We start from the raw sequence: 22,865 nt of genomic DNA on the forward strand, positions 1-22,865 counted from the left end.
CTGGCTGACAATCCATCAATCCTTCTCTCTCCAGGCAACACCTCCCTTCCCCCTGAGCCTGTGAAAGAAAGGTGATCACTTTGCATTGGTGAAGGGAGGGGCTGAGTGAAGCGCCTTTGTAAGTGCTTGGAGGAGGACTGATTGATGGATTGTCTTCTTAATGACTCTTATCTTACATCACAAAAGTCAGCAAGGCTGTTTTTAAATCACCTGAGCAAAGAAACTTTGTTTTTTAAATTGATTTGCTAAAGTTTTTTTGCCATCCACCTGAGTGCTTGGAATGGAACCCACTTGAATAATGAGGCTCAACCTGTACATGGATAAGGCAAGCAAAGTAGAAAGGGCTGAGCTGTCTGAGTGCAAAAGAACTTCAGGTGGGATAAGCATAGTAGTGTAGGGATATATTAAGATGAGGACCAGGGCTGGACAAGGCCAGGCTATAGGAAGCTTCTGCTGGTTTCAAAAGGAAGCTTGGGGAGAGATTCAGAAAAAAGTGTCACATGATCACAAAGCATTAAGGGAAGAGAAGGATTTTTGCAGTGGAATTCTGGATTGGAAGCAAGAAGATGGATTCAGGCGGTTTTATACACATCTGCAGAGATCATGAAACTGTTGCATACCAACCAAGAAGCTGGTCACAGAATAGGTACGGAATTCCTCCCTGTAAAGTATATAACCACTGTCTGAAAATACCTGTTAGCTTCCCTAGGCTGCAGAAGCCAATTAATGGGATCAGTGACAGGTGCATTTAGTAGGATTAGTCCTAAATCTCAGGCTTTTAATCCCTCTGTACATAGAGCCATCCCAATGGGGGGAAAAAATCAGATTCTCAGTGTACAGGTTATCAACTGCTTGTTACAATGTCGAAGAGCAGACAAGCTATACTGCAATTCATGTTGTCACTTCCATGGAACCTTTATCCCATGTTACCAGAAGCTGAAATCCTACATTTACTTAGAAGTAAGCCTTACTGAACTCCATGAGACTTCTCAGTAGACCTGCATAGTGATGCAAACATCTAGTCAGATACTACAAGAGACAGAACTGCCAATGCTCCAAGTCTCATTCCCTCTCCTCCCAGGTCACAATGCGCAATATGACACACCGCTGAGATGTGCTATATCCTGCTGCCAGAGATTTGGCCAAGCACACAACACCATGTCATGTTGCACATCATGTAAAACTCGACACCATGGAGAAGGAAGGAAAGAATTCCATGGCTCCTGAAACCCTCTAACCAAGACCCAGAATGTTCTTGGAACTCATGCCTGAAACTCATTTTTGCACAATGTGTACATTGCAAGTTGATACACAACTTCTCTGTTCATTATTGCTTGCAAGATGGTACATGACTAGAACTTAAGCTCACAGCTCTGAACCAGGATTCTCTCCTAACATACGAGAACTGTACTCTAATTTCCCAATTATGCATTTTTCTACATTACATCTACATCATTCCTAAGAAACAATACAACTTTCAAGCATTGTTCAACCACCCTAGTTCTGAACAACTAAGAGTGGACAGCTGTCCATGATAAAAATGCTAATGACTCTTAATAAAAGCATATCCTTCCACAATCATTTCAGGTCAACAGGAAGAATATTCTGACAACCCATCCATCCTTACGGATGCATGGAGGTGAAGATGCAGGCATACAGTTTAAGAATAGCAAGCAATTAGATGCTCAGGTACTGCTGTGAGCCTAACTTTCATATCAAGTAACTGATTATTTTGATTTGGAAAATTATGGAATGTGCTGGGGGCGCAGGGAGAGAACAGTAGGAGAGAAACACAGATTGAGACCAAATTTAAATGCTTCAGGCTTGCAAAGGCAGCCCCAAACTCTTAGGTGTACTGAATTTAATGCAGCCAGTGCAACATTTAGATAAAGTTATTTCTCCTACATATGCAGGGATCCATGTGCACTTTAAATGAGACAGTACTGGCGTACTGTTGGAGGAGTGTCCATGGGTTCAAGTGCTCCCAGGTGGCACGGTTGGAGGGTGCCGCCCCCAGGCTTGCCACCTTGAGGACCGCCTGCGCTTGCTGCCTCCCCATGCAGAGACCATCTGAGGCCTCTACAGGGCCTTAAAACATCATTTCCAGTTTCTCAATAAACTGGAAGTGACATTTTTAGGTCCCCAGAGGGCCTCTGGGCATGACCGGTGCCCACGCAACATTTTCCTCGGTAGGGGGGATTTTGTGGTCCTGGTCATGGGCAGCAGGGGGCCAGGGTTGGGGCCATCACTATGAGATGGCAACCTGCATAGATCAGGTTTTTTTTTTGGGGGGGGGGGGGGCACTGTTACATTGGGTTGAACAGCTAAACTGATATCAGGTAATCCAGCTTCTTTTAAGACAATTGCACATTTATATGGAGAGGTATAATAAATGTGGAAAAGAATCTGGCCCCAGACTACCCATGATGCAAGGACGCACAACAGAGCTTAGGACAGCTTTCCACCTTTTGTTCTCAGCTTCCTGAAACCATTTAGAAATTCTTACTCTGGTTATGGCAATAACTGCCAGGTCACCCTCAAATCAAGATATACTAAAAGCCAAGATGCAACATGGCAAGGACAGAAAGGGATGCAGAATTATGAGATTTCGAATTCAAGACAGAAACTTGGGAGAGGAGGGAGCTGAAGAGGAGCAGAAGAGCTGGAAGAGTCAACTGACAAATCAGGAGAATACAACCCTCGTAAGAGAAGAGCACAGCCCAACCTTGGCTTTGCCTTTGGGAAAGCATGGGAGACAAACTGTGAAAGTGTGTGAAACCCTTTGGATTACATCCTGTTTTGAAAAAGAACTTTCTTCAGCACATGTTTTTGAGGAGACAGCACGTAGTAAATGGCCTGGTTACACAGAAGCAGTAATTACCTCTTACACAAAGGTTAAGTGCAGCCGCAACACAGATTAGGAGAACATGGGCTGGAGGATCAAAGATTATAATGGCTATAAAGCAGAACATGTCAATAACTCTGGTTAATCTCAGACAGAGGATACGAATGGCAAGAAAACATCTTTTATACAAAGCATTCCTGACAAGCACCGAGGGGAAAGAAAAGGTCAATCTTTTCAACAAAATAATATTCACGACACCCAGCTGTGTACCCAAGTGGCATTTACTCATAAAACAGGCAAATTCCTCATTCTGCTGTATCAAAGTAATAATCAGAAATGTCATCCCAAAAAGGACATGATGCTGGCTTTTTGTTTAACACACAATGATAATGATGTGCCATTTTGATGTTGATTTAAAAGGAATAGGCTAAACAAAATACAAGCTAGCTGATCATGAGTTGAAAAAGTTCCATAGAAGTGGTAGTTTGAGCAGTAAAAAGGTTTATTAACAGGTTACTAACTACTTTTTAAATTGCTTTGATCATGCCACTTTATGCTGAGCACCTATCAAGACTGCAAAACGTACAAAATGAAGTGGTCCAAGCAAAAAACACATTACAGGAGTTGTCAGATGAGACTGCTTGCTCTATTGAATGAGAGATAATATTACATATGGTATACCCACTGGTGGATCTCAACCCACAGTTTGGGAAACCACTGAGATAACCAGAGCAAAAGCACCAAGCAGGCATTCGTGCCTTTTGATATTTTACTTGCCAAAAACTCATCTTGACAATTTATCACGTTAAGTGGAGGATATACACACAGACAGTAGCTCAACTGATGCACTTACACATATTCTACTGCATCTGTGTTGACATCTGTGTCTGCTTCTCTTCCTCCCTGAAGGCCTGGACTAGAAGCACATAAAAGCTTTTAATGTATGTGCAGTTTGGAGCACACTTGCAGGCAGAAGCAGGGAAGATTTCATTTTCATTTCATTGACCCAGAAATTATTCTTGGATGGACAATTCAACTGAACTTGTCCTTGAAGGAAATGAATGTTAATGTACTCTGCCTACAGGAGCTGCACTGTACCATGGCTAGTTCAGTGATCCCACAAGTCCAGGATGGTCTGCTCCAATTGGCATTGGCTCTTCAAGGCTGACTCAGGCAGATATTTTTCTAACCACTGCTACTTAAAACACTTTGCCTGGAGAGGGCATGGATTGGACATGGGATCTTCTTCATGCAAAGCAGCTGATCTACAACTATGTTATGCTTGTTAACCTTGCCAATGCTTCATTTGAAGGTGCCCAGTATCACACTTTTCGGTTTTCTAACACTCAATATTCTAGAATGTGGAAAAATGCCATTTCTGCCCAAGGCACCGAAAACATCATCACCAAGAGACATTACCATTGTTGTTACATATGGTGGATGTTGCCATGCCTACTGGCTCAATGTTGTGGAGGCAGTTATTCTTTTCCAAAAAAAATTCTATGATTTTCAGATTCCATATGTTCTACATGCAGAAAGCAACACAAACACTCCTGACAACTGCGTCACACCCACTTTCCAGCTAATGAAAGAGCACAATACTTAACATGCAGTTTGACAGGCCACTGATTTCCTACTGAGTCATATCTGCCCTAAGTCAAGCTGCAGGAGTGTTAGAAAGGAAGAGGAACATCCCAAGAATCATGACAGGAAGTCAGGATTAGCTACTTGCCTGATGTATATACAAAGTTTATCCTATACTTGTAACCCCCTAGGAAGTACTGAAGCTGCTTCCTAACCACTGCTTCCTGGTTTGACTCTCTGAACCAGAGTCAATGAATAGGAAGGGGAAAGGGGCACTATTTTTAGGAGGAGGAAGAAACTTGGTTCATTTTGAAGAATAGTTTTTTGGATTCTGGCAGCTATATTTTGAGAGGAACAAAGCACTGGCCAACTAATTTTGTAGTCCAATAGCTCTCTGTGCTTGAACAGCAGACCTCACCTAAAACTGCTCTTGAAAAAGGGGACTTTCAAAAGCAGTTTGTGGTATGGCAAGGGAGTTTCTTTGAAGAAAGAAAAGGAGCAAACGTTCTTCTAACTTTTACTGTCTACAGCAAGAGTCAGTAACATGTAGATCTCTGGGCAAGCTGCAGTTTTAAGCAGTAAACTTCCCCACCACCACTGTTTTGCAGCTGGCTCCAGTTGGTGGACCTCAGAATCCTAGTATTTTTATCCTGCCTTTATTCCATCAGAGAATTCAAGGTGATAGTCTCCCAATCCAGGCACTGACCAGACTTACTCTTGCTCAGATTCAGCAAAGTGGCCATAGCATGTGTCCCAACCATGACTAAGGCCATGTCAAAGATAAAGCAGATCCTGTAAGCCTGATGTCTGCCCCACTTTTGGTCTAAAATAGCTATGCATTTTCAGAGCACCTTACAGACTAGCTCATAATCAAGTTCAGAATTTAATGTCTGCCCACCCCTACCTCATTACATTTTCTACCCTGAGCAGAGCCAGCCACTTGAAGTTAATACTGGGCTTCCAAATAAATGAAAATAGTTTTGCAGTCTTTTCTTTCCTTTCCTTACTCCTGCTCTCAGCTTATGTCTACAGACTGCAATTGTTCAAGGCCAACATAAGGAGAATTCTGTCTTGGTTCAGCAGATTAGACCTAATGGCTTTCCAGTCCTTTCCAAGACTCTAAAGCAGAGGTCTCCAAACTGGAAACCACTGTGTTCCGAAAAAGCCTGTCCCGTTCCAAGCAGCGCTTACCATTCTGCGGCTGCACTGTGTTTCTTTCAAGCCGATCTGGGCACAGGGATACAGAACGGTAAGCACTGTTCACGGGAAAGGAGCTTTTTCCAAACCCTGGATGTAGCCCATTGGCCAGGTTTTGGAGAGCCCTGCATCTAAACAAGCCCTAAAATCCAACTTACAATGCGATAACCAACACTGGTTTCAACCAGCCATGCTGACATCGTGACGGCACAAATCAGATGGTTAGGTGAACACAGCAGACCAGAAGCTGCCAGAACAAGGTCCCAACATTTTCAAGAATGAGAGTCAACTGACAAGTTGGCACACAGACTGCAGCAAACACTGGTGCACTTGGAGCATGAAAGGGGGCAGAGACAATGTTCACACAGTGAATATGAATAAGGTAGCCATAGGTCCCAGAACGTGGTTGGCAATGCGCATCACTCCTAGTTTTTTGCTTGTAAAGACTGGAGTATTGTCGGAGGACAAATCTGCAAAGTGCACCATCAGGACCTTCACAGAATATTTAGAAGAATTATTAAATGAGAAAATAAATTGTCCTTGTTGAAACAGTAGAGCCTGACATGTTAAGTCCACTACATTGTACAAATTCTCTCTTAAGGTATTTGTCACCAGTATGGAAAGAAAAAGCCCCCAAACCACATCACTTTACAAAAGCTCTCCTGCCTGGCCCATCGAAAGGTAATTCTTACTGCAAGTTACCAGACAAGTTGCTGTTTACAAGTGAGAGAGAGAGAGAGAGAGAGAGAGAGAGAGAGAGAGAGAGAGAGAGAGAGATGCCATGACTAACAGAACAACAGTATCCTTGAGAACCACATCCTCCTCTTTCCAGAACTTTTCTTACACAAACCGAAATACTTAAGCAGAACACACATACTGCTGTGGTCTGAGGACAGAGACCAATGGAGTTGTCATGATTCAAGTAACTAGACACAGATATTTATTCAAATATGTCCTATCCTTCTCCCCTCCCTCTCCCCCCCCCCCCCAGAGCTTACAGTGTGGTATTAAAGGTTTTGACCTTTAAAGCCCTATACTGCTCTGGGCCAGGGTATCTTAGAGATCGCCTACTTCCGTACACTCCGGCTCATCCTCTTAGGTCATCAGAGAAGGCCTTTTTACAAGTGCCGCCGCCTAAGAAGGCATGTGGGGTGGCGGCAAGAAACAGGGCCTTCTCAGTAGTGGCACCAACGTTATGGAACTCCCTTCCCCTTGACTTGAGAATGGCTCCCTCTCTTGAGACTTTTCGGCGAGGCCTGAAGACCCTTTTGTTTAAACAAGCCTTCTGAGTTAATGGCCTTTTTAACATCTTTTCTATATCTTTTAGTATTTTTACAGGCCTGATTCCTCTATGATTTGCTGCGTTTTGCTCTTTTTATCTGACTACTGTTTTTATGGTATCTGTTAATGTGTTTTAATACGTTTTTATTTGCTGTTAAATTATGTTTTTAATCTGTTTTTAACATGTTGTAAAGCCCTGGGTCCCTTTGGGGAGAAGGGCGGGATATAAATAAAGTTTATTATTATTATTATTATTATTATTATTATTATTATTATTATTATTAGAAACAGCAAATGTCAACAACGTTAACTGTTAAACAACTTAAACTTGGTTGTTGGTCACTATTTCTCAGCATTCCCTACCTCACAGGGTTGTTGTGAGGAAAAAAGGAGGGAGGGACTATGTACAACACACTGAGCGCCTTGGAGGAAAGGCAGCATACAAATGTGAAAAATAAAGAAGCACACATACTTCAAACTGGATTTGGAAACTGAGTGAGAGAAACGCTTCCTAGAAAGGCCTATAGCAAGTGCCGAAGTTCAGGTCTAGGTATCTCTAAGGTAGGACTACAGAAATGTCTGAAACACTGAAGAGGCAACTTCACATCACACACTCCCCGTTTCAAGCCAGACCTCCAAGCCCAACAGCATCTCAGCACAACCCCTGGCAGCAGCCTTTACGAAGCGAAGAAATCCTTCAGCCTCTACTCCAAAGATCCATTAAATGGATCTGCGACCTGACAGCTTCAATGCCTTGGACAGCAAGGCTATGGCGTAATGCATCACTGTAATACCTCAGACGAGTGCCAGAAATTGACCATATTTCACATTTCACTTTGAGGGAGGCAGTGGCAGCATGCAGTAGGGGAAAAAGATTACACTGGGTTTAGATACATGTTTGTGGGGAAAGCATGTAGTGAAATGAGCAATTTTTAAACATGCAGCACAAGATTAAGTGACTAGAAGCTTCATATCAGTATTTCTGAGAGCAGGCGTAGTGTGGTGGCTCAAGTCCTCCACCCTTCATCTGTAATCTGGCGTTAATAATGCCCGGCCTTCAAGGGCTGTTATACAGACTACAAAGATAATGTATGCAAGAAACCTTTTAAGTGTTTCAAACACCTTATAAATGCTAACAAAAAATAATAATAGTACGTACATATAAATAATGCAGCACGGTTTTTTTCCCCAGGTCTAATAATCAAATAAACAGGATGGGACCAATATTTAATTACAGGATGAATGACTGATCTAGAACTTTGGCAGGTTGACAGGGCCAAGAGATGGCCAAAGATTCCTCAATGAAGGTGGTGGGTGGTGCAGCAGCAGAAAAATAAGGTCAGCAGGTAATGAGCTGTGCTATGCAAGAACTTGTTGACACAGACTATGACAAGGCACAAACAGAGGTCAAGAGTTCCATGCGATTCTGCAGCACACCAAGTTAGTCATGATCTGAAAAGGCAGGGAGCAGGGAGCAGGGAAAAGGCAGGGAGTCAGTTAACAAAAGAGGCAGAGAAATGTGCTCCTTTTGTAATGAAGGAGACACAAGGGAGAAAAGGGGAGGGTGATGGAAATGCTCCAGTACAGTAGATAAATTCTGAACCACAAAATAAAAACATGCTGGCTGAGCTGCTGCCCTAGGAGAGGTCATTTAATAGACCAGCTCATGAGAATCCCTCAGGTTAGAAACAAGTCGTTTGGTCAACGCATATATACACACCTCCTGGGTGGCAGAGTCCTTGCATAATTTAGCATCTCAGTTCCAAAAACAAATGGCTCCTTTGCATGAATTGGTTCACAGTTGAAAAGTCGTGAAGAGAAGCTCTGAGAACATGGTGAGACTTTCACAGGAGAGAATTTGGACTCTGAGTGCCCAACAAGCCCAAAAATTTCAAGTATTTGTGAGGTTGGGTCCACAAGGAACTATCAGACTCCTGGCTACAGGTCTCCATACAAAACCAAGGTTCAGCAGTGTGAGGAGTAAGGTCTTTTGGGTTGTGGTGCCAATGCTCTGACATGCCATGAACATTCCAGTGCCTCTCTTTGAGAGAGGTCCTTGGGCAATGACTGAGCAATTCTTTATGGCAATGTCTATTAGCCCCTGACCGAGCCAACGCAGGCGTCTCTGTTTCAGCAGTGCATACATGCTAGGGATTCCAGCATGTTCCAGGACTGTGTTGTTAGGAACTTTGTCCTACCAGGTGATGCCGAGAATGCGTCGGAGGCAGCACATGTGGAAAGCGTTCAGTTTCCTCTCCTGTTGTGAGTGGAGAGTCCATGACTCCCTGCAGTACAGAAGTGTAACAACACAGTCCTGGAACATGCTGGAATCCCTAGCATGTATGCACTGCTGAAACAGAGACGCCTGTGTTGGCTCGGTCATGTCGTGAGAATGGATGATGGCCGGATCCCAAAGGATCTCCTCTATGGTGAACTCGTGAAAGGAAAGCGCCCTACAGGTAGCTGCGATACAAGGACATCTGCAAGAGGGATCTGAAGGCCTTAGGAGTGGACCTCAACAAGTGGGAAACCCTGGCCTCTGAGTGGCCCGCTTGGAGGCAGGCTGTGCAGCATGGCCTTTCCCAGTTTGAAGGGACACTTTGCCAACAGTCTGAGGCAAAGAAGGAAGGCCCATAGCCAGGGAGACAGACCAGGGACAGACTGCACTTGCTCCCGGTGTGGAAGGGATTGTCACTCCCGGATTGGCCTTTTCAGCCACACTAGACGCTGTTCCAGAACCACCTTTCAGAGCGCGATACCAGAGTCTTTTGAGACTGAAGGTTGCCAATACATATTAGCCCCTCTGAGTTCCCTAAACAGCAGAAGAAAAGCAGGCTAGAATTGCTGTAAAAGAATATAAACAACTGATTTCCAAGTTTGCTGGCTTAAAGTGCATCTTTAATTTCAATATGTCTTAAACGCAGCCTCTCATCTACCGTTTCCTGTCACACAACCTCGTAATTAAAACTGGATTCTAGGGTAAGCAGCTGGACTTAGTTTCACCTATTAAACTTTAGCTTCAGGGCAACCTACAGGAAGACCCACAGGGTGGCTGCGGCCCAGTGTCACTGCTGTCCCTCTCGCCTTGCAATGAGTCATTTCACTTAGCTGTGCCACAGTTGTGCCATCATCATTATGAGGATCTCTCTGCCTACTTCATATCATGGCTGGAGAAGAAGCTTACAAAGCTGCACAACATCATGCAACATGTAACATCACGTTACAAGGAGAAAGGAAAGAACACGACACAAGGCGACTGTTTTTGGTGGCTTTCCTGCCTCTATCATAATCTGTAATTTGGCCCAATGCTCTGAATACAAGATGCAGAAAATTCCAAAAACATCTCATCGAAGGCTGAGGTCTAGTGTTGCTGCTGTCTCTTCTGCATCTTTTTAGACTGGGAGCCCTTTTGGGACAGGGAACCATTTAATTGATACTGCCTGTAAGAAGTTTTGTGAAACTTTTTTGTTGGAACATGATACTGTATATAAATACCCTTAGTAATGATCACCAGGCACTGCAGAACACAATGCAACATCGAGGGTACTTCATATCCCAATTCTCTCTACAAAGCAGGAGACGGCGGCTTACTGAAATCTAAGTATTCATTCATACATACATACATACATACATACATACATACATACATACATACATACATACATACATACATACATACATACATACATACATACATACAGGTATTTATATACCGCCTTTCTTTGGTTGTCAGATTTCTCCTCGGACTTTAATCCAAGGCGGTCTACATAGGCAGGCTGTTCTAAACCCCCGTAGGGATTTTTACAAATGAATAGTTCTGGTCTTTCATAGAACTCCTCCTTCCAGCTGGTTTCCTTCCAGATCTGGCCTCTCTCTGGCCCTTCGCCTCCCACGCTCCACTTGACGGCAACTCCTCTCTGCCTCTGAGGGTCAGCTCATCAGTATATCAGCGTGTCGTCAGTTCTGGGGTACTTCCGGTTGTTTCAAACTGGCAGCCTCAGATCTTCAGGCATACAAGGTGGCAGCCCTACCAACTGAGCCAGACCTCCTGCCTACAAGCAGCAACAACTGCTAAGCAGGCAAATCATATGCCAACAAGCATAAACAAAAAAAACATTCACAAAAAAATAAATATTTAGATGGCCATCAACACATTCAGTGGTGTAAGTCAGTATTCACCGGTATGTGCCCAAGAGGTAGGGAAGGAAATTTCTGTTTGGGAATGTTTGCAAAATTTGGGGTTGTCAGCATTCACTGCAAGTCAGTTTTTCTCTGACACACACATTGCCATTACAACTCCAGGACCCTTCCTTTACTGGCCCAGAGTAAGATGGCAAATTTCAATCTTGGTCACAAAAACAATTCACTACAGACTTCTACTGACTTGAAGCTGCCAAAACAAGGTGTGACGCATAAGAGTACTTCATTTCCTGTTTACCCTCATCTTCTGGTAGTAGCCTAGTTCTCATTGGGGTGATCAACCACCTCTGGGCTGTACCACTTCAGACTGTAGCATATGCACATGTCCATCAGAATCAAATAAAGACTTGAAAAATGCTCCTATGCTCCAGCAGAAAGAATTTGCAACCTTGTTTTTTCCCCACCTCTGCACACTGCAAATGCATCATGGCATGGTACAAAATGACTAGAGAAGAGTCATCTCTGATGACCAGCAACCCCCAACTCAGAATGCGGAGATGATTCAGGTTCTGCAATCTCAGGGTAGGCCTAAGAAATCTTTTACATATCAGAAATACCACATACTGAAATTACGTGGTACCATTGCTCCTGGTAAGTGCAAACCCAGTTTGACACCCATAATGGAAAAGCAGGCCCAGAATATGTCACAAGAGCCTCACATCTTGTTCACAACAATCAGAAAGGCTCTAACTACAGAATGCTTATTCCCAAGTTTGTGATCTCTGTGAAACAATTTTCCTCCCCTTCTGGATTAAAGGCACATTTAACAATGGACAGGCAAGGCAACCTCCTTGGTATTGCAAGGATATCCCAATCACTATCATCTTCCAGCAGACCCCTTTGCCTTGTCATACAAACCAAGCAATGGGAGCATACTTGCCAGGCAACAGAAACACTTCCAGTATTTCTCTGCATCTGTCAACCACAGAACAGGCTGCATGAGGGAATTCCAGGTCCCCACCCCTCAATCAGTGTTCATTCATTAGCAGGTCAGTGCTATAATTGAACTGAATGGATGAAATTGACTGTTGCAAAGAGGTGGTGACAGCCACTAGCTTACAAGTTTATGGAGAGGGCTATAAGGAACCTCTCCACCTTCACAGGCAGTCTGCCCCTGAATACAAGGGGGGGGGGGCAACAGGGGAAGACTGCTGCCTCCGTATCCGGCATCTCAGAGGCATTTGGTTGGCCACTGTGAGAAACAGGATGTTGAGTTAGACGGTTCTTTGGCCTGATGCAATCATGCCGTTCTTATGTGCACAGGGCTTCCCTGCTCCAATGGGCAGAAGTGTGGTGGATACATCCAACACTTAATTTTTTGGTTCAGTTGCTCCCTCGCTGCACGTCAGTTAGCCCCACCCTATTGCTTGGGAATCAAGAGTTTTAAATCATCCAGAGAGAACCCTGTAGTAGCAAAAGGAGCTCGTTTTGTTGTATGTGTTTGTTCTGGCAAAGCAGGACACACTCCAAGAGGCCGTTGCCGCTCCCCTAGCAACGCTGAGGATTCCAGTCCCTACACTTTGATCAGGACACAAAGTTCAAAACTTCAAGTTGCTTGTGGGCACAGATTCACAACACTGCCCTGAAGGAGAATAAAAGGGATTGGAGGAAAACTATGAAAACCTACGTTTTACTCCAGTGCAATTCATGGTCAATAAAGACCTTTGCTTCTGCACTTTTGAACATTAGGGATTCAGGAGTAAGCAAAGTCTGCAGAGACCACTAAACAAACTGGAAGTGAAGTCTGATCTCTACCCAGTTCAACCTCCCATTAATTTTTTTTTTCAAAACTCACCTAAATAAATGATCTAAAACTAGATCATTAGGTTAGCAAAGGTTAGCAAAGTTTAAGATATAAATTATGAATTAGGAAGCTCAGAGTCACCCAACAGATATTCCTAAGAGAATATTCTCACCACTACTGAAGGTAGTGTTTCACGTTTATAAAAAAAAATACAAATATGGAACAAGACCTTATTGCCTTTAATTAGGGATATCCGAGATTCCCCATAATAAAATTTCACTTTAAATGCAGAGCATCTGAAGAGTACAATTTTCTTTCAAGCAGGTTTCTAGACCTCATGGATGGATGAAAAGACCAGCACAGCAAAGCACCAAAGACATCTTGAAGTGGTTTCTAGTAGTGAAAAGAGGCAGTTTTCAGAATACACTATACAGTGCTCGGGTCACATGTTCATGGTTAGCACACCCTTCATATCCTGCTACTCTCTCTTCCATTCATTTGGCGTACTCCTTAGGCTTTTGAAAGCTTCGGAAAAAAACACACTCGTCATTTCTATGTCTAGCACGCAGCGTCCTTCACAATCTTCCCATTTATTCCAACATCCTGCATTGCTGAGCATGAATATTCTTGTTTACAGATGGAAAACAAAGCTGAAAACACAGTAACTTGCCCAGAGCAGTCAAGAAAACTCACAGGGCAATTGGGAGTTAAAAGTTCTATCTACTGTAAAAGACATGGACCACAGAATGCATGCACACATGTATGCTGGTTTATTTTGCACAACTGACACATGGTACAGAAAGTGCATATTTCATTGTTTAGTATGGGGGGGGGGGGGTAGAATTGCCAGTGAAATGCAAAAAACATTAAAGCCCTATTAAAGGGCTTCATATCCAGCATTCTCTTACATCTTGTTGGCACTTACATGCCTTGCTTTTAGGAGAAAACCATCAAAGCTAGGGATAAAATTAATGGATAGACCCATCGCTAAACATTGGTCACGGTGACCATGAGCAACCTCTAACCAGTTACTGGGAAGAGAGTAGAAGAGTGCTATTCTCTTTACACCTTGCTTATGGGATGTATAGAACAGTGGTTTCCAAACTGTAGGTTGTGACCCGATTATGGGTGGACCGCATCCTCCTGGCCACTATCCAGTGTTGGATAAGATGCCTTTTTATCATATCTATCAGCGTTTTTATGCTCTTTTTGCATTTCATGCTGTCCATTCTCTGCTTCGTCACCTCCCGATACTAAACTTTTCGGTTTATGTATATGTGCAAGCATGTTCACCCTCTCTTCCCTGCTATGGGATATATAAATATATATGACTGTGAAAAAATGTACCTATGAACCCATATCAATAGTTTTCATGCAATGCAGAGGAAAGGAGGGATGTTGCTAAGACAACTGCCAACAGTCATCACTGAAGTTTATTGCCTTTAACAAGGTACTGATTTTTATATCAAGAATACAGGACCTGAAACACTAGTCAAGAGCTCCACGTGACAGAAACTAGGACAAAGTGCAACAGCTCTTTGTATTTGTTCTCAGTGACAAATCACATGAGGACAAAAAGTGAGTTGGTGCTGACCTACCCTAAAAACTCTTTTAAAAACATTCTCTGGAATATTTTGCACTCTTCTTTCATTAAAAATACATTATAACAGAAGTTTCTCATTTACAATCTCAAGAAAGTTTACCACACAAGATTCTGGATTGCTGGAGAAAAATCAAATTTCTGTTGCTGACCAGTCCATTCTGCATTACCTTCTCTTATTAATTCACACTGCACTGGGTAGAACCATACATCATCTCATATTCTGTTTATAGTATTCAGTTGTATGCTGCCCCCACTATGTGCAGCCCCAAAACATATTTATTACCTAATCTACTATTTTGACTCCCCCCCCCCCAGCCTGTAGCTAAATTTACCTTAAACTCTCTAGCTTAGGCCCAAATCCTAACCAACTTTCCAGCACAGGCATAGCAGTGCCAAAGGGACGTGTACTGCATCCCGCAGTTGGGTGGCACTCATGGAGCTGGCACTCAAAGTAAGGGAATTAGTGCTTCTTTACTTCGGAGCTGCATTGACCTTATGTTGGTGCTGGAAAGTGGGTTAGGATTGTGCCCTTAGTCCGCTCCCTGAAGGGTTGATTTTCTACCTGCAGATTTGCCTATTAAGGAGCATTCAAAAAGTTGAACCTCCGCCTGCAGTCTGAAATGACAGTCCCTTCTACCACCTCAGGTCTCTGCCACTTCCGTTACCACCTCATTCTGCTTCGGCATGTGCCACATTCTGTGGGATCTGTTAAGAAAGCTAATATGCAAAGAGATACCTTAGACATGCCTTGGAGTCCCATGGGCTTCCCCTTTGACTAAAGTTGGCCTCCATGGTGAATCAAACGGCTTTTGAAAGACCTCTCAGTTTCAAAAGTGGTTTGCCATGTGGACAAGATAGGGTGTGGACGTTTGCTCTTTGAGAAATACAAGTCTAAAGACCCTTGGACATACAACCCAAGCCCAGTGCTCACGAAACAGGGGAGAAGCTTGCAAACTTGTGTCTGAGCTGTACCATTTCAGAATGTAAGTGGAGAACTCGCATGATGAAGTATCAAATTGTTTAATTTCCGCTCCTCCATAAATAAAAATAGCATTCCAGGAGAGGGGTTCTAACTTAACCTTCTTGCTAACATGGTAGTTTGCTAAGTGCTTGCTGTATTTGGGGGGTCTGGAGGAATACTCAGCCCTTTAGCCAAGTTTTCTCACTTCACAAACTGCCATCTTAGCAAGGCATTCAATTAGGTTCTGGGATATATTTAAGGGCTCACAATATAGCCACCGTGCTAAAACAAAGCAAGTCTAGGTCTGCCTGCATTAGTGACCAGTACAGAATCCCACCTAGAGTTTCATTATGGAAAAGAGGTGGGATATAAATTTAAAATAAATCATCACATGAGCATTCTCTTCTTTGCACAAGCGTCACCTGCCAAATCAGCACATGCGGAGATCCCTTCATGGACCCAGAAGCATTACTCTCAGGCCACTGAAGACTTAAAGCAGGAATACAGAAAACAAAGCTTCTCAAGAACAAACTTCTGTGGTAGTTTCTAACACCTGCTAACTGGGCAAGAGGCACTTTTTAAGTGGGTGCTCTTCTTTTATTTAGCAGGGGAAGAGTAACTGGCCCTCCTCACCTCAGCAGTGTCTATCTGGTGTTCTTCTGCATCTTTTTGATTGTGAGCCCTTTTGGGACAGGGAGCCATTCCTTGCTTGTTTGATTTTCTCTGTAAACCATTTTGTTAACTTTCCATTGAAAAGCAGTATATAAATACTGTTAATAATAATAGTCAACTGGAATGCCAGAATGAACAGGCTCTGTCAGCTTTCTATGATTTTCAGTAGAGTCAAAAATATTTGTTCTATCTCAAAGACATGCTCTCCAGCCATACCAGCGAGCTGGCATGTTTATCCTTCAGGGAAGATTTTCCAAATAGCTTGCACAAACTGTGTCCATGTGCAGAAATACTCTAGCAGCACTGGAAGTTTAGAGTAAAAGTTTAGGTTGCCTTTTATGTGGTTAACGTTTTGAGGCTAAAGTTACATCAAACAGTGGTCAAACTCAACAGGCCCCTGGGCTCAGCAACTAGCTTTGTGGGAAGACCATTCTGAGGAGCTAGGGAACGCTGGGTCAAGGTCCTGTCTACCCTGCAAAATGGCCAGCCAAGAAGTCCTACTGCTACAGTTACCACTCCTCACTGCCTCTGAGTTGGCAATTGGAGGCCAGATGGTGCTCTCCAAGGGGCATCACCTCCTGATGTTTTGCTACTGGCAATCAGCATCTGCTCAAAACAGTTATTGGGAATTAGCCCTTTGGCTTTTACCTGAGAAAGGGCATTGACATGTATGATGCTAGCTAAGCTTCACATCACTTAAGGAAACTGTGACACTCATTTCTTTAGTAATGAACAAGGTCTTACATTTGGTTAAACCCTTCCTTGTTACAGAGGACAACTCATGCAATACAGACTCAAATACCTCTTCTCTCTAGAATATCAGGCAGCATTAAGCCCTGCCCCTCTCCTTGGGCATTTCTGAAGCACCTTAGAAAAGGTATTAACATCTATCTCACAACAATAAGAACTAGTCTCATTTCTCTCTCTCTCTCTCTCTCTCTCTCTCTCTCTCACACACACACACACACACACAAACACACACACACCCTTCAGAAAAGCACAGAGCTGAGATTTCTGTCCAGGTACTGTACTGATCAACTCTTGCAAGAAATGCTATTCATACACTGAAGAATCAGAAAGAGACAAAATAACTTAAGGTAAGTCTCATTCGGGAACATCAGAATTGATGACACACACACACTTAAGATTTAGAACTTTAGAACATTTTTTCCAAATCCTGCTACCAATGCATGAGAATTCCCATATTTTCACAGGACTCCCATAGCCCCTTCTAAACAGAAACATCAGAGATCATGCTTTTTAAAAGATTGTATTTATATGGAAAAAGATGAAAACTGAAATCTAGAACACAGAGAAAACATCCAGGAAAGCAGATGCCAACATTATACAATCCAACAAATGCTGCTACAGAGAGAGCCCCCCATCTCATCAGAACCAAAGAAGTTAAGAGGTTAAAAGCAGATCAAGGAGATTTAGGAGCTGCAGTGTCATACAAAAACAGATCTGAGTGCCCACAGCACTGTAGGAAAAAAAAAATGCTCTTACACAAAATTGACTTTTGGGGATGAAAAGGAAGCCTAAAAACTAGAGGTACATGCAAAAATAAACTCGGTCAAGTTTGTCTCTCGACACCTTATTTCCTGTCCAAAGATCCCTTTTGTTCTGGTTCCCTGCATAAATTTTAATATCCTGCCACCAACACAAAAAACGAACAATGACTAAATCAGCTACAAGCACCCAGATGCAACTGCCTCCAAGTGGGAGGGGGGAACACAAACATCAGAAACAAACACACAAAAATAAATCCTACCAACAAAATCTGCACAATTTCTGTTTGCTTCACCCCAGATTAACTTCACTTGAAGCTGTATCTCCAGTGCAACCTACCCTGAACATTATGCTCCACCTTCTAAAATGTGACTGGCTGGACTGGGAAAACTCCACCCAGTTTGCAAAGCTTATAATCCTAATTGGTAAAAGCTAATATCCATTATTTAAAGAACTTTTTCCTTGCTAGCAGGTTAGGTTAAGCAGGTTAAGACACCCTGAGCAAGCTGGTTTCTTAAAGAAACAGTACACATTTAAAGGGGAAAAGGCACTGTTCATTTTAAAACTGATGCCAAAATAGCAATCAATCACACATGGATTGGACTCTCTGGACAGGAAAGCTAAACAAAAGGAAAGCACAATCATTGTTTAGCATAATGAATGTAGTAATTATACACTCGCCAAGCAGCCTATGACACATACCAAGGAAGGTGAAGTAACCTTACAAACACACATGTGTGAAAAAAGGTCAGTCTATTATTAGAAAGCTAAATGTGAAACTTCACAAGCTGAAAAAAGCTGCTATATAAGTGCATCTGCTCTTGTTTATTTTAAATTACAGGGTATTTTCTCAAAAGCCTTTAGAAAAATGTAAAAGCCTAGTAAACTGTTCGCCCATTGACCCTTTTACCCAACCAAAAACCAAATATATATTTAACCACTCACTCTTCAGACAAGTATTTGAAACTGCTCTTTCATATGGTTGAGCACATGGTTCTGCAAAAAATAATACACCCCACCCATATCCCCAGCTTTCATATTGCTAAGGCCAGCGTCTTCCATGGGCTTCAACTTGTCTGTGAACAAATGGTGTGGTGTGGTGTGTTTGAGTTTATTTTGGGAAGGGAAGCTCTAGCCTTTCTAAATTGCTGCTCAAGCTCTCAAAAGCAATGCTATTTTTGCATAAAACGCATTGGAATAGTGCCCCGTGCACTTTCTCTTTGCCTTTAACTATATATTATGGGATACTTTGAGATTAGAGAACTGCTAGTTACTACCACTGAACAGTCAACTTACACCTTAATCACCAAGAGTTAATTACTTAGATTAAGGAGTTGCCTACCCCTACCCAGTCTATCAGGCCCCCAAAACAGTTCCTGATCCCTTCCCCTATTCAGCATCACATACAGTACTAGTGGTATAACAACATGACAAGTGCCTTATACTGGCATTTGTTTTAAATATATGCCATCTTTCCATGTCTGTCAAATGCTCAAGGAGGTTTCTGCTCTGTGTCAAAAAGAAATGCAAAACATTACATTAATAATTCTGCTCTGTGTAGTCATTCCTGGAAGACGCAGCACCAGAAATGTAGCTGACTCCTTCTCTCACCTGCCCCCTCCCATTCTGCAAACAAAATGCAACATATGGATGCACAACTGCCACAACACACAGGGTCAAGAGAATCTGGAGGGGGAAGGAGGCTATCCAATCACACTGCAATTTTAGGGCTGTTGTGGAGATTAACTGCTCTTCTGGTACAATCTGGACACAGAGAGGACCCTGAATGAGAGAGGTGGGAAATAGATTCCAAGCCAGTTTACAGCTGTTCCCTATCATTATAATGATCAGAACAAAGCATACACAGAACTGCACAATGCAGAGATTGGATTTTTCTTTATTTGGTGCTGTTTTGACTTTACCTAGTCCCAGAGGCTGGCAAGAATACAAAATGACTTCACGTACTTCACCTTGCAAGAGAGTTCATAGTCTTGCTTCGTCACTTGAGGCAAATTTGCCTGGCCTTAAACTCAGACTCTGAAGTTTCCTCTCAACTGATTTCAAAACTTCTTCCACAAACACCAAGCGAAACTAAAGTGATAAATGAAATGAGCAGTTGCAAACTCTAACTCCAAGAACTGAGCACTTTTCAGGGTATCAAAAAACCTCTATTTTTTGCTGATGTCACTGCCGCTGCCGTCACCACTGCTCATCATAGAAGAGAGTAAACTTTCATGTCTCATTTGCTAATTGTATGGAAGCCAAGAACCTCTTCAAGGCAAGAACAAATTTTCCTTCCCAAGGGCACCTAAGGCAAGGCTGAAATGAACTGGCAGCACACATTCTCTTAGCCCCACAGGCACACCCATTTCACAGAGATAGAGAAAGCATAGCTCACAAGGGGCAATGGTGTGGAAGGAACGCAGTTGTGGGGCAAGGCCTCTTTGGATAGGGGCTGTGCTGGAAGCAAGGCTGGGCCCTAAGTTGCCTCTCTCTTTCCCAGTATAAGTAAATCAACAGCCAGAGATTGCAAAACACAGTAAACTGTTCCATTATTTGAGCACCGACATTAACTCAGCAAGCACAAAACATGGGCTCGGCACATTATACCCTGGTCCAAGCAAAACAAAACAAAAACTGAGTTTGAGGGTGGTGAACAGTTAAGCCTCTCCCTTAGCAACCACAGGTGCCTACTTGGCAAGTTTCACTTCACACTTAAGAAACCCAGAGACACACTTAAGACCACTATGAAAATAACCAGAAATGCCAAACAACGCTGGTAGTTTTGATACACATTGGGGCTGACTTGAAAAACCAGGACACAGTGCATATGAAGTCAACATTTTCGCCAGTGCTTTGGTAACATGAGTTTTGCCTTCTGTCTTATGAGCTGGCATCAGGACCAGAACCAACTGCAAATTAGGTAACTCTGTTATTGCAGTTTAAATGACTGCTACTGTACATTCAGCCTTGATTGATTATCATGCCATCTTCTGTGACAATGATATTTACATCTTAATGGGATAAGGTTTCACTTCCCAAAAGCAAACTGCCAGGCTCCTGAATCGTTAGGCAGTCCTGCAGGTACTTCGTGTCCCAGTTAGCCTTCAGAACAAGGGCTAAATCTCATTCACTGTTCAAAAGGAATTAGATCTAGTGCAATGTTTCTCAAACTGTGGGTTAGGACCCACTAGGTGGGTCACGAACCAATTTCAGGTGGGTCTCCACTCATTACAATATTTCATTTTTAATATATTAGACTTGATGCCACCATGATATGTAACTGCATTTGGGGAAGTGTTACTGTGAGTGTGGGCAGGATTGCAGCCTAGGATTGTTAAAAATGTTCCTGCTTGATGATGACACTTCCAGTCATGACATCACTTCCGGTGGGTCCTGACAGATTCTCATTATAAAAAGTGGGTCCCGGCGCGAAATGTATGAGCACCACTGATCTAGAGAATGAAATATCAGATGAGACACTGACTGATACATATTTGAGGTCATAACTCAGAAGTGTTTATTGTTAAGACTTCCAACAGTTAAAGTGTTTGCAACATTGCTGACAGATAAATATGCCCAAGCAACATCTCATTACCTGTTTGCAGAGTTTGCTTGAAAATGGATCAATTACAGAAGGGGTCACCCATCAATATATTCAAACTGCAATCTTCAAAGAATTCAAACCATTTCAAAGCATTTTTTCACCACTATGATCCTAAACAGGTGTTTAACAGGTGCTATTTAACTGAGTATATGAATCAATGGGAAGCTCAAGGACAGGTACAGCTTTCTTGCTACTAAGTTGAGGAACATTTCAGAAATCTTTTTTTCCTTGCCAAAACAGATACATCATCCAGTATTCAAAAGGCACAAGATCTAGATGTCTAATAACCAGACATTTACCACACAATTCAAACATTTCTGTACATTTTAAAGAAGCTTTAGCACTACAAAAGAAGCAACTATTCTTTTGATCGCTGTTTCAATACTGCCGTCAGCATGACTAAGGTCACAACCCTATACACCTTTACCTGGGAATAAGTCACATGGTACATTGACAAGGCACTAAAAATGTCAAGGCACACCATCAGTTCTTTGACAATTGACAAGGCATGCCATGGCCCACTCACATCTCCAATGGCCCTATTAATAAATGGCCAAACTCCCAAGGCATGTCTGTGGACCATTTGTGGAAAAGTGGTTGAAAAATCACTGGTCTAGACTGACTTCTGTGAGTCAGTGTTGACAGTACTGAGTTAGATGAACCAATGGTCTCAGAACAAGGGAGATTCCTAAAGCTAGTGTTTTAAACAGCTGGAGCTTCCTTCAGGAACAATACGAGTGGGATAGATTTCTTGCAGTTAATCAACTAGATGAATATACACGAAAAAGAGTAACTGTAAAATCTGTTCATTCATGGACAATTCGGTGAATACATTTTACAGGTACCCAACATAGAATCATTCTTGTCTGAGTTGCCAAGTATTTTCTGCATGGAGGCAGCATCCATAGACATCTCTCAAAAGAAAAGAAGTCATTTCATGAACACCAACTATTGTACTACAGGTGGCCTTAATACAAACATGCGATGATACAAACATGCAATTCATGTTCAAAGCCATAGCACTTTGTGTGTTACAGAAAATGGTAATGTGCATGGTAGTGTATTGATATTTAGAAAAAATATATATAAAGAGAACATAGATAGTTGCCTGTTACTGGGTGCATACACAATTCCCTTGTATTGGACATGTACAATTCAGAAAGGGGACAAAAGTTGTTCTAAAGTAGTTTCCATAGGGACAACACATGTAAGTAGTTTTAGTGCACTGCTTTCATTGTGGTTTCAGAGCAAACCTTAAGAAGCCTGATTATGTACCATCCTTAACCACAACAGTCCCCTACCAGCATTAAACAGAAATTGGCAATGAACAGTGCCACACTAATTTTTTGCAAGAAACCAACAGTCCAGCACTGAATTGCCTTCTGTGCTCTCATTCATCATGGGCAAGACTGCATTCAGGAACAAGTCCGGGCACAGACTTAAGAAAGTCTGCATGGCATACCTGCAAACTTGAGATATGATTGCCAGCCATCTGTCTTATCAATACCACAGCTAAGAACAGAATATTGTTTGCAGCAGTCAGAAAATCAGAGTCACATGGTTACCTAGGAAGGATTTCTGAATCTGATTTCAAGGCTTCCTCTTGATGCAAGAAAAAGCACCCAAAACATGCATGAACACACACACCATAAAGTCTGACTT

At 42.5% G+C, this 22,865-nt stretch overlaps 1 protein-coding gene across 5 annotated transcripts in view; it reads right to left on the minus strand.

The window, feature by feature from the left end:
• Positions 1-22,865, minus strand: part of ZFAND6 (zinc finger AN1-type containing 6) — a 55,729-nt gene that overhangs the window by 27,367 nt on the left and 5,497 nt on the right. The window contains exon 1 of one of the 5 annotated variants that reach the window (XM_066635861.1): positions 17,859-17,936. The exons of the other annotated variants lie outside the window; for them this stretch is intronic. The gene's annotated coding sequence lies outside the window, so the exon portion shown is untranslated. Of the gene's footprint in view, positions 1-17,858; positions 17,937-22,865 lie in introns of those variants that run through there. 5 annotated transcript variants of the gene reach the window in all.

This window comes from Tiliqua scincoides, chromosome 8 (assembly GCF_035046505.1).
Source record: "Tiliqua scincoides isolate rTilSci1 chromosome 8, rTilSci1.hap2, whole genome shotgun sequence".
Taxonomy (NCBI): Eukaryota; Metazoa; Chordata; class Lepidosauria; order Squamata; family Scincidae; genus Tiliqua; species Tiliqua scincoides.